This window comes from Canis lupus, chromosome 1 (genome assembly GCF_003254725.2).
Source record: "Canis lupus dingo isolate Sandy chromosome 1, ASM325472v2, whole genome shotgun sequence".
Lineage (NCBI taxonomy): Eukaryota > Metazoa > Chordata > Mammalia > Carnivora > Canidae > Canis > Canis lupus.
In genome coordinates, this window is record NC_064243.1 from 16,612,979 (window position 1) to 16,626,073 (window position 13,095).

Sequence of the window (13,095 nt, forward strand, 5' to 3'; positions counted from 1 at the left end):
GACATTTTTACATCATGTTAACAGGAGTGTTCATTGATAGAACTTTCTGGAGAGGGATTTGGCAATCAAGAGCCTTGAAGTCTTGTTTAGGCATATATGATAAGTAACCAAGGTTTATGTAAAAGGTGTCTAGTAAAGGATTATGTATCTTAGCATAGAACTTCAGACTATACAAATATAGAAGGAAAAAGGAAAAAAGGTTAAATTATAGTTTTTTATCCATAATATGTAATATAATGTAGCCAGTAAATGTTTTCATAAAATATTTAATGACAGAAAGTATGAGACTTTTCAAATAAAGCCAAGAACAAAACCATGTAGAGTACAGTCCTTATTTTGTTTAATATGTATGTTTAATATATGTATTATACAATAAGATATGCACAGTATTAATATATGATGAGAAGGAGGATTTATGGAACTTTTTATTCATGCTTTACCTTTTCCAACTTTATATAATCACCATGTAGTAGTATTTTTTAAGCATTAAATTTTTTTCTCAAAGTTCACTAAGTCCAATGAATTTAGTCTTTTAAAAATAGAATTTCTAACAATTTTTTTCATCCTGCAGAGCCTACAGATTTTCCGGTAGGATTTTCTCTGCATTAAAAAATAAAAGTGAAATGAGATCAAGTGGCATAATGACTTGCAATCACCGGCCAATGGTGATATCTGATTCCTTGCTGAATCCCCTATTTCTTCACTTGATGGAATGAGCACTGGGTGTTATACTCTATGTTGGCAATTTGAATTCAAATAAAATATATTTTTTTTTAGTCCCCTATTTCTTCACCTGAGTCTAGAGTGAGAGAAAGACAGAGAAAGGAAATCCTTGACGAATGGCAGCTCCTACAGGTGTGGGGTAGAAAGCTAGAAGACACTATAGCAGAGCATTTGGGTCTGCTGCTGATTATAAAGGCTACATGCTATCCCCCAAATTTCCTGCTGACCTGTAGATTTTGGGGAAATGCTCCCCCTCCCCCCAAAAAAGTAACTTTCTTTGGAAGGATGTGTTCACTCAGACTCATCCATATAACTCATTAATACATTTCATGTCACCATAACAAAGAGCCAGGGAATCGTATTGGAAAAAAAAAAAAAAGTTGTGTTGAAATTATGAAACCCAAAAATCACAGTTCTGTTGGGTAAGAAAGAGCTGGGGGATTTTTATGTGTAATGTTTTTTGGAATTTGGCTCCTAATTTTCAACTTAGTGAAATTCTTGTTTGCTTAAAATAGTCATTTCAGCTCTCATGGAGCAACATTTGAATGTGAGTAGAACACATGGGATTTAGATGTTGCTGGCAGGGAGGGTTAAAGACTCCACTTTGGACTGTAAAATCTGCACTTCTGGCTGAGACATGAAGACAGATGGATCGAGTAACGGGAGAAGTTCAGCATTCAGAGAATATTGTTCCAGAAAAATAGCTCTATAGTGCTTTTGTGACTGCTGAAAACCAACAAAAATCTATTACTTTTTAAAACACTATTTCAACAAACACCCAACTGTGTATGTACACAGCTACGGTTAAGAGGCATTGTGCCAGGTTTGATTAATTCGTATTTGTGTTTAGCATGTCAGGATCTTGAGGCTTTGAACAAACATTTTTTAGAGAAGGAAGTGATGGTAAGCAGGATGCTCATTTTGGCAATCAGCCAAATCCTACTCAACTGAAAATCATTATGGAAAATTGGAGACATGTGGTTCCTGGTGGATGCTATCCTGTCAGGAAAAATGCAATCAATTATTATTCTGAATCTTAGAGTCAATCTTGTTTCCTTCTGTGGCTTTTGTCAGCTACTTTGTGTGCAAAGGTGTGCAAAATTGCAACATGTTGACCCTCCCTACATGAATATTTTGACATGCATCAATGCTATTGAAAAGTCCCCATTGCTAGAAGTCACTTGGAGAAAGTTCAAACATACGATTCACCCTTTAAAATTGTCATTGACTCATTATCCAGTCAAGCAGGTAAACATAGCCTGTGTTGAATTCTGGTTAATCCAAAACTCTGTGGTGCACCAAAGTTTATATTTAATGTCTAAATTTTGGTAATGGTACGAGTCCTAAATAATTTGGGACACGTTTCCTTTGAAGAAACAGGATCTTTCCTATGGAAGCTATTTATCCTGGGTTTTTAGTTAAAAGCTATTAATTTTAGGTAAAAGTTGATCAGATTCAGGTGTTACTTTTGAGTTGAAATGTGGACACTAAGCTGTTTTCTAATCAAATTATTCTGCTATGATTAGAGAGCCTTAAAAGTATCCAAAAATTGGAGCATCTGGGCACTTCAGTCAGTTAAGCATCTAACTCTTGGTTTCGGCACAGGTCATGATCTCCTCAGTTGTGAGCTCAAGCCCCGCATCAGGCTCCTTGCTCAGGAGGGAGTCTGAGATTCTCACCGTCTGCCCCTCCATCTGCTTGCGTGCACACTCTCTCCTCCCTCTCAATCATTTAAATAAATCTTCTTAAGAATATATCCAAAAACTCAGATCAAGTCATTGAATTTAAGGAAATCTTAAAGATGAGGCCAAAGGTTATTAAAAGCTCAATTAAATATAGCATACACTATGGTAGTAAATGCTGTCTAAAAGTAACAAAATTTTATAGCCACCAGAAATTTAAGATTATAATAAAATGAAAGAATAGTTGTCAAGTACTTGATATTCTTGGTTGTACAGTTATGGTTGATGATCTTGTTCTTTGTATCTTTCTATATTCTAGGATTTATATATTTAGATCAATGGGCATCTTAATTTACCATCATAAAATACTAATATAAATTACCAAGTTCTTAACCATTTCCAAATAGTAATAAAAATTTTAAAATCTAAATCTTTTATAAGTCTTAAGACGAGGAGAGAATATCCCTGGATTGATTCAAATGCCTGTCAACTTTAGAAGTAACCAAAGGGAATCTTTTTCACCAAATATTTTTTTTTTCCACAAAAACCTATCAATTTAGTGAACAGCACGTGTTTTCATGGTAGAGCATCCACTCTCTCTTCCTAGGAATGCCATCTTCATTTGGTTTTGGAGAAATTGTTCTTTCTCACTCCGAGTGCAGCAAGTGGACTAGACCTCCTGTTCTGGTCAGAGCCTGGGGCTGAGGCGTGAGCCAAAGCATGAGCCCCAATGTCACAATGCTTGGCGCAGAAAGAGGCGCATGACCCAGTCTGGGCCAGTGGGAGAGAGTAAACCCTAGAACTTGCATGGTGATGTTGTCCTGTGAAACGTCAGACCCTTGGACCTGGTGTCGTGAAGATGTGTGCCTGAAGCTGCAGGGAACCACCCAGCAAACCGAAGAATGGAGCCAACCCAGGAACAGCAGTACTGAGAGCTCCTGATGGCAATTCTCACACCCTGGCATTAGGCCACCCCTTAAATCTTCTCAGTTGTCTGAGCCAATAAGTTCCCTTGCTGCTGCTTCTCATCTGGGTTAAATTTTAATTCAACTGCATGAACGCTAACTGGAAGGTACCATAACCAGTCAGATCCTGTAACATTTCCTCTGATCCCATGTTGTACGGCACTAGCCCAAGTCGTCCTCTTTCTGGCTCTGTTGCCTTTCCCTCCACAGCATGAGATGCACCTCCACCAGGTGGTGTTTAACGTGGTAGATGTTTGAAACCAGTGCTGAGGAGATTAATTCTGAAATGTTTGCAAGTGCGACAAGAGTGCCTGGGACCCAGGGGTCCCAGGATCTAGCTTGGAGATTCCCCAACTATGCCCTCCCGTTAAAAATTTTTGTTACAGCAGCACAGGCACTAAAGAACCAATTTTCCCAGCACCTGCCTTTGGCTCAGGTCGTGATCCCGGGGTCCTGGGATCAAGTCCCACATCAGGCTCCCCAAAGGGAGCCTGCTTCTCCCTCTGCCTGTGTCTCTGCCTTTCTCTCTGTCTCTCTGTGTCTCTCATGAATAAATAAAATATTTTAAAAAAATAAAACAAAGTAATCCAATTTTCACCATTTCTAAGCAACAGGTCTTCTGCATTCTTGCTCCTGTCAGATCAGCTAGCATGAGCAATCTCACCTGACCTACTTGTCAGGGCTGATTTGTATTTGAAGTGTGGGAATCCATGCATGGGTAGAAATTTCCTCTTCTCTCCCTGCCACACACCATGCTAACAATCCTACAACTGAAAGAGTGGTTTTTTTTTTTTCCTCAAAAATTTAAAGTTTTGAAAATGAATTTTAATTTTGAAACAAAGACTCTGGGAAGCCATACATTTTCTAGCTTATCCAGAGTTGTTCACGGAGACAGCCATGCATCCAGGGGACTCTGTCATTCTCTTATTTCGTCGTCTGCATTGCCATGCTATTTTACTCCATTCCTCCTAGTATGCTCCTTTTCAAGGATGTCTGATGACCTCAGAGCGGGTGTTGATCTGCGGTGAGGCTCTTGATGGAGGAACAAAGAGCTGGATGGAGACGGAGACCCAGGGAGGGGCCGCTTTCAAAGCAGCCTGCCTGATCTGAGTTAATTTGCCCTTCACTGGCCTGCTCAGAAAACTGTTTTATAACAACGCAGCAGGTGGACATGGTATTGGGTTCCCCTAGAAGCCATCCCTGAGACCAGAATTGATCTATCTGTGGTATAGTTGGGAGCCGATCCCAGGGGACACTTGTGGGCCATCCCAATTGAGGGTATGCTGAAAGTCAATTACTGCTCTGGTGCCTTGGGGCTTAATCCTGCCAGGAACTCTGGGAATAGTACAAAGCTAGAGACACATCTGGGAGCTACCAGCTACTTGGTTGAGAGCTGCTCCCAGGGAGCGGTTAATTCCCCAGCACCACCTCTTCCTCCCTTTGGGTGGTCCTGCCAGCAGGCATGTGGGCTCTGGGAGCCAGAGAGGGCATCCGGGTAAAGTGACACACATGCTGCCTATTGCAGGTCAGGTGGGACCCCCGTGCTGTCCATTCAGGCGTCTCCCTGTAACTCTGTGGCCACGCCACGTATGCTGCCAATACTACTTTCTATGCTGTTTGCGGGGGAGTCCGGACCTCCTCATCCTGGTCGACCCACTGGCAAATAGGCAAGTTTCACCCGTGGGCCTTAAATTACGGGAAGGATAAAGACAGCAGTGAATATAATGGCCAAACAGGGAAGCCCCATTAGCAAATGAGTGAGTCGGAGTTCTGTTTATAGTTGTGTTATGAATGGTTTGTTTTCTTAAAGATGACCCTATAACCAAATGTGCGTAAGCACGAACTGAATAATGTGCCTGCTACTGGTTGAGAATGGAGTGATGATAAATACACAGAGGAGGACTCTCAGACAGGGATCTGGTCAGCTGCCGGAGTCCCAGCCTAGCAGGAACTCATCAGATTTGAGCTTTTTTCCCCCCCACTAATCAGTAGGTTTGCAGGGATGGGGCTAGCTGGCAGCTAAGGTATTATTAGTATCCCCCTCCCTCCCCCCAAAAGATCTCTCTGTACTAATAATTAATGGATTCCTTCTCTTTCTCCCCAACCACGTGACACATTTTTTTTAGTATAGCTGACACAATATCACGTTAATCTTAGGTATACAGCACAATGATTCCAGGACTGTACTCATGCTGTGCTCACCACAAATGTAACTTCTGTCACCAGGCAATACTATTACACCACTGACTATGCTCCCTATGTTGTATGTCCTTACGTATTTTTGCCTTGGTTTCCCTTGCCTTAAGAGACACATCTAGAAAAATGATGCCGCAGCCAGCTTCAAAGAGATTACTGCCTGTGTTCCATTCTAGGAGTTTTATGATTTCAGGTCTCATGACATACAAACACATTCAAACATACTCATTTTATTCCTATGATTTTTTTTTCTGGCTGGGTACAGTTATACTTTATTGATGGTATGTGACAAGTTTGGGCTTCCCGAGCCCCTCCACTTCTTCAGGAGGTCTGAGATAGAAACTGTGGAGACCAAGAGATTCTCAGTGTGTTGGGGGATGAGTTGGGGTAAGGACTTCCCAGCAGCTGAGGGCTTCTCTCTTCCTCTTGCTGGGGGTGGTGGTCCAGGGGCTCTTACTCCTTGGAAACCATATGGACCATAAAGTCCACCACTCGGTTGCGATAGCCAAATTCATTGTCATACTAGAAATGGAGCCTGACACAGTGGTCATTGATGGCAGTGCCAGCCCTGGCATTGAAGTTGGCAGAGTGGGTGTCTCTGTTAAAGTTGCAGGAGACAACCTGGTCCTCAGTGGATCCCACCATGCCCCGAGGGGCCCTCTAATGCCTGTTTCACCATCTTCTTGACATTGTATTTAGCAGCTTTCTCCAAGTGGCAGGTCAGATCCACAACTGACACACTGGGGATGGGAACATGGAAGGCCATGCCAGTGAGCTTCCCATTCACCTCGGAGATGACCTTGCCTTGGCAGTACCAGTAGAAGGAGGGATAATGTTCCGGGCAGCCCCTCAACTACCATACCATCGCTTTGGTGGGGAGGGGGAGGGTGGCAGTAAGATTTGGAATATGGTCCTCAGTCCCTCCACCATGCCGTGGTTGTCACAGATGACCTTGGCCAGAGGAACCAAGCAGCTGGTGGTGCAGGAGGCATTACTGATAATCTCGAGGGAGTTGTCATACTTCTCGTAGTACATGCTCATCACAAACATGGAAGTATTAGCAGAAGGGCCAGACATGATGACCCTCTTGGCCCTACCCCTTCAAGTGAGCCCCAGCCTTCTCCACAGTGGTGAAGACTCCAGTGGACTCCACAAGGCACCCAGGACCAGCATCACCCCATTTGATGTTGGTCGGATCTTGCTCCTGAAGGATGGAGGTGGGCTTTCCACTGATGCCAGGTTTCTCATTCTTAGCCTTGACTGTGCCATTGAATTTGCTGTGGGTGGAATCTTAACTGGAAAAATGTAGACCATGTAGTTGAGGTCAATGAAGGGGTCATTGATGAAGACAATATCCACTTTGCTAGAATTAAAATCAGCCTAGGTGATCAGGACCCCATTATGGCCAAATCTGTTTACTCCAACCTTTACCTTAGTGTCTCAGGGACTCAGCTGGCACTGCACCAGAAGATGCACCTCTCTGTCAAACTAGGAGGAGCAGAGAGCCTCCTGTGACTTACTCATTCCATAACTGTAAGTCTGTATCTCCCATTCCTCTTCACCCATCTTGCCCATCCCCTAACCCCTCCCCCCTCTCCCATCTGGCAATTATCAGTTTATTCTCTGTATTTATAGATCTGACTCTGCTTTTTGTCTATTCATTTGTATTTTAGCTTCCACATATAAGCAAAATTGTATGGCTTTTAGTCTGACTCCTTTCACTTAGCATAATATCCTCTAAGTTTATTCATGTTACTGCAAATGGCAAAAGCTCATGCCTTTTATGGCTGCATAATATTGCAGTGTGTGTAGGTGTGTGTACCACATCTTCTTCATTCATCTATCAGTGGACACTTGCTTCTGCATCTTAACTATTGTAAATAATGTTGTAATGAACATAAGGGTGCATGCATCTTTTTCCACTAGTGTGTTTATTTTCTTTGGATAAATGCTCAGCGGTGAAATTACTGGATTGTATGGTATTTCTATTTTTAGTTTTTTGAGGAATCTCCATACCATTTTCTACTGTGCCTATACCAATTTACATTCTCACCAAGAGTCTATGAGGGTTCCTTTTTCTTCACATCCTCAGCAATACCTGTTAGTTCTTATCTTTTTGATTCTAGCCATCTTGATGGGTATAAGGTCAATATCTCATTGTGGTTTTGATCTGCATTTCCCTGAAAATAGTGATGTTAAGCAACTTTCCGTGTGTGTATGTCTTTAGAAAAATGTCTAGCCTTTGCCCATTTTAATCAGATTATTAATACTTTAGGTGTTGAGTTGTGTAAGTTCTCTATGTATTTTGTATATTAACCCCTTATTGGATATATCATTTGCAAATATCTTCTCCCACTCGGTAGGCTGTCCTTTTGTTTTATTGATAGTTTCCTTCACTGTGCAGATATGTTTTATTTTGATATAGTCCCAATAGTGTATTTTTGCTTTGGTTTCCCTTGCCTTAGAAAACCTATCTTTTTTTTTTGATTAATTAATTAATTTATTTTTTTTAAATTTATTTTTTATTGGTGTTCAATTTACTAACATACAGAATAACCCCCAGTGCCGTCACCCATTCACTCCCACCCCCCGCCCTCCTCCCCTTCTACCACCCCTAGTTCGTTTCCCAGAGTTAGCAGTCTTTACGTTCTGTCTCCCTTTCTGATGTTTCCCACACATTTCTTCTCCCTTCCCTTATATTCCCTTATGTATACAATGGAATATTACTCAGCTATTAGAAATGACAAATACCCACCATTTGCTTCAACGTGGATGGAACTGGAGGGTATTATGCTGAGTGAAGTAAGTCAGTTAGAAAACCTATCTAAACAAGTATTGCTACAGCTGATGTTAAAGAAATTACTGCCTGTGTTCTCTTCTAGGAGTTTTACGATTTCATGCTTCGTGATATGTAAACATATTCAAATTAAACACTTAAGTCATGCAAATAAACTTTGGAAGATTATTTGGAAGATTATAAAGAGGTGGTAATGATTCTGATGAAAGAACCATTTTAAAGATGTCCAGGAAGCAGTAGAGGTTGAAAACCCTAAGTTCTTAGTGGAAACATGTATGTATATGCACATGTGTGTGTGTGAGAGAGAGAGATTGATTAGAACAGTGACTGGAACATGTCTGATATTATTGTTGTGTTATTGCATACTGATTCCCATCCAAGATCCTGAGAAGCCCCCTAAAGGGGAAGCTTATCATTACCATTGAGGAATTTGTGTTTTTTAGAGCTATCTTGAGTTGTATCCTCAGAAAAATGTTGGGAACCACCAGGAGGTCCCAAGGCTTTTTGAACCTACCATTTTATGTTCAGACCAACAGGACAGGGGCACCTGGGTGGTTCAGTGGTTGAACATCTGCCTTTGACTCAGGTTGTGATCCTGAGGTTCTGGGATCGAGTGCTGCATCAGGGTCCCCACAGGGAGTCTGCTTCTCCCTCTGCCTATGTCTCTGCCTCTCTCTGTGTGTCTCTCATGAATAAATAAATAAAATTAAAAAAAAAAAAACAAAACAAAACAGAACATCTCCTTTCTCATGATGCTGATCATAGACCTAGCAACAGGGGTGCAAGTTCCCTTTACCCCACCTTCCCCAGAGAACTGCCCTGCCTGGTTCAGAACCATGGACAGTGTCGTGGGAGGGAGCATTCCCCTGCCAACCCAACAATCTTGGACACGCTGATCCTTTGATACATTATTTTTAATCTTTGGGACTCCCCCATCTACTTGACCGTGTATGTTGTGTGGTCAAGAAAATGTTGATCCCTTCCAAAGTCAAGACAGGCTTTTCAGTGACTGTGGCTCTAACCCCCTGCCAACCTAACTGCTAATGGCTCAGTAGAAAACTGAATTCTCTGAAAGCCTACTTCTTTGCATCCCTGCTGTTAGGAGCATCTGGTTTTAAGTGCAATGTATAAATGACTTTAGGAAGAAAGGACCAAAAATTATCAGGTGCTTTCACCTAATCAGTGTGCACACACTCAGTCTTAAAGTTGAGGTTTCCATATGATCAAGAGCTCTGGGGTCCAATGATACCTGACAGGTCAAGAATAAGACAATGCTGTGCATTATAGGGGAGCCAGTGGGCTTTGGCTTACTCTGTATATAGATTATACATAATGCCTCTATGGCACTATAATCTTTATATGTGAGTAAATGACTTTTTAGCTGAAACAAAGCCCAAATAGTTATCACAAATACTTACCCTTTGGAACACAAACAGGTGAAAATCCTTCCTAGCCCAACAGAAGGAAACCCTGCCCCTAATGAAGCCAAATTGAATGATCCAAGAATGCCAAATGCCTCGGATTCCTTAAAATTAGCAACACTATAAAAGAACAACTTTTTTATTAGTGAATCTAGGTGGTGCCCTGTTCTCCACATCCTCTGCTCAAAAGAGACCTAGCAATCTCATCTACTCTCGTTTTTGTAAAAATGAGGATACAAGCATAGATGTTCAAGGACTTGTGTAGTACCAGAAGCTCCTCTCCAGTGTCCCAACTGCCATGAGGAAAGTGAGCATTCTTGGTTTAGACACTTCTGTCTTACATAGTTGAAGTTTTTGTTGTGGGCAGAAGTTCCAGGGAAACTGGTGGTCAAGATGAGCTGGCTGGCACTAAAAAAGCAGTGTAATTGATATTTGGGTTATTTCAAGATGACCTGAATGTGAGGTGTTGGTAGGAAAAAAGGTCACACAGTGCTTTCTAGGGAAGACCTGAGTGAAAAAATTGAGTTTGGACCAAGTCCAAACTTTGGACTCTCTTGGCATCATACCGTGGACAGCCATTGCAGACACTTACCAGTACATTCTCCATGTTTGCCGTGATAATTCTGGCAACCACCTCGTGGGTTGCCGTGCACCCCCACTACATTTCACTGTAACCTTGCCCAAGAAGACTAGGGACTGAGGACTGGCCTCCAAAGCAGCTGGAGTCTCAAGAGCCAGATCATAACATGGAAACCAATTAAGTAGAAATTTGGTTAGCAAGCCAGGAAGGTCTGTGGTAATGAGCCAAATCATCTTCTACAAAGAGAAACAGACCCTGAAGATGAGTCATAACAGGAGAGTAAACAAAGATAAACCTTGGCGACCCCCCCCAAACTTTCCTTTTCAGTACAGATCGTTTTTTTACCCCCTATCAGTGGAATGTTAATGACTCACATCCATCCACACGGTACTGTTGCAACAACAAACACTGGCAGCTACTATCAGCCACTTGACATGTTTGCTGGCCCTTCTCATTTTCATTGGCTCACTCTTATCCCTCAGCCTTAATGAAGAGTTGTAGATATTTGCATTCCTAACCAAAGAGAGAGAGAGTAGAGGTCTTTCTGAAGAAGAAAATTTTTGTCCTTGTTCCCTTTCCTTAGCAACATGGCTTCTATGAATAAGGGAAATTGTACTCTGCAAAGTGAATTAGAAGAAAAACTACAAATATTTCTTGAGCACCAAGATAAGGCAAGCACCATGCTTGAGGATGACTTGCACAGTCTCCTGAGGCTCCCTTCAAACCTATAAAGTAGATCTTCCTATCATGATCATTTTGCGGATGAAGAAACTGAGAGGCTCAGGGATATTAGCTTATCCAAGACACCTGGAAAGTGGCGAGGTAGGATTTGAACTCAGGCAGCCTGACACACCAGTCTTTTTATTACCGCCTCCCTCCAGAGAGGATTTTTCAAGGCCTAGAGAGGAACAACATACAGAGACCACAATTGTTAAGGTAATATTTTCCCAAAGGATCATTTTTCCTACTATTTAATTAATTTTCATCAAACTCAAAGATTACCTTGGCCTTGGAACCTGAAATTGTGTCCAAGATAGGCTTTCCGGAGGGTCTGTGTTGACAGTCCAAATGAACTACTGCTCAGAGAGAGAATTGGACACCATGAGTTTCTGGGCTCAGAAACTCGAAACACAGTAGCTCTGAGAAGATCTCAAAAGACATGGGGCGGAGGAGAATCTTAACCCAGTTTTGGAAATGATACCATTTATGGGCAAATTGCAGCTCAGGGCCCTTTTTAGGAAGATGTACTCTGGATCTATTAGTAAGATCTATTATATGGATTCCTAAGTAATTGGTTTTTAAATAAAACGTGTTATTTGGATAACTCTAATACCAACTTTAAAACTTCAGAAACAAACGTGTGGCTGATGGTAGCCAGTAAGAAGTTTGCAATGCTTGCACATCTTTTCCTTCAGGCCCCATGGTGATTCTGCATCATCTCCCTGCCCCTCTCTTTCTTACCCCTCCTCCATTTTGCCCTTGTTCATGTATCGCTTTACGCGACTTTATATCCTCTTTGGAGAAAACTATGATATGCATAAATTTTAAAAGTAAAATAAATATCAGAACTTCCTGCTTCTCAGCTTTGCAAACGTTAAAATAAAACCATGTGTATCTGAACCTGCCCCCCCTGGTTATTGTAATTCCAGGTGTTGTCCAGAAGTACTGTTGAGCTAGGATCAGGAGAGTCAGAAATTGGAATTTTAGAGATTTATCGACAACCACTGAAAAACCTAGGGAATGGTGGCCAAAACAACTTAAAATGTATCTGCTAAAATAGATGACTTTTCCCTTGTGTTTTAGTGATTGAAAACCAAAAAGCATTTTGTGTCGTAGCAAGGGTGCTCCAGCGTAAGGATTAAGTGTGTGTTCTTCAAAGTCAACAGATGCCACTTAGATTAAGGTTGCAGCTTTTTTTTTTTTTTTTTTTAAAGAAAACATGCCTGAATTCCCCAAGGGACGTGTGTATTCCATAGCAAACAAAGCCCCAGCCAGAAGCTACCCTTACACGCACAGGGCTTCAACCTCAGGATCTGCGCCAGCTGAAAATGTCACCCGTAGCTTTCCAACTTACACTAGCCCATTAGGTTGCTGGTCTTGGCTGCACTGAAGCCTGAGCTTCAGGAAAACAAAGTACCAGATCAAAGCCATGAGACTGCTACTCTCAAGTCAATTCAGTGGGAGGGCCATGTGTCCCTGGAGGAGCCAAGCAAAAGGAGCTCCCCAAAGTCCAGACATGGTAATCAGCACTTATTAAGTGCCACCGTATACTGTACTACCCGGCAGCAGTCTGCTAGATGCTGTGAAAGGTGCAGAAGTGCTCCCTTATTGATCTTACAAAGCTGGGATAAGCAAGTGGTGTAGCATGGGTGTGAAAGTTCTTTGAAAGGATAAAGCGATGGCCCCATGCCAGGTGGTGGTCGTACTGCCTGCTGTTCTAATGATGGTTTCTAATGTCCCAGAACTCCAAGCTGTAGCCAGGCCACGGAGGTCAACAGGGCCATTCAGGTCCCTCATGCCCTCCTCGGTAGCCAGCCCATGGAGGTCCCGGCGTGGCGCACAGGCTACCCCCACAGCAGGAGCAGTGCGCCCCCTCCTTGCTTCCTGAGGGGTGTGGTTGGAGGAACCACGGTTGGAGCCAGTCAGACCTGGGGCTGGGTTTCAGCTCTGAGCCTGTTTCCTTACCTCTAGCTCCGGCCCCATTAAGTCCTTCTGAGATAAGGCTCCTTCA

General features: G+C 42.3%; 1 protein-coding gene and 1 long non-coding RNA gene across 3 annotated transcripts in view; one reads left to right on the top strand and one right to left on the bottom strand.

Annotated features, from left to right (window-relative positions):
- CCBE1 (collagen and calcium binding EGF domains 1) overlaps positions 1-13,095 on the top strand; it is a 227,104-nt gene that overhangs the window by 150,354 nt on the left and 63,655 nt on the right. The window lies entirely within an intron of this gene.
- LOC112644052 (uncharacterized) overlaps positions 1-13,095 on the bottom strand; it is a 70,116-nt gene that overhangs the window by 43,338 nt on the left and 13,683 nt on the right. Inside the window, exon 2 of one of the 2 annotated variants that reach the window (XR_004806494.2) lies at positions 5,728-6,861. The exons of the other annotated variant lie outside the window; for it this stretch is intronic. This is a non-coding gene — a long non-coding RNA (uncharacterized LOC112644052). Of the gene's footprint in view, positions 1-5,727; positions 6,862-13,095 lie in introns of those variants that run through there. 2 annotated transcript variants of the gene reach the window in all.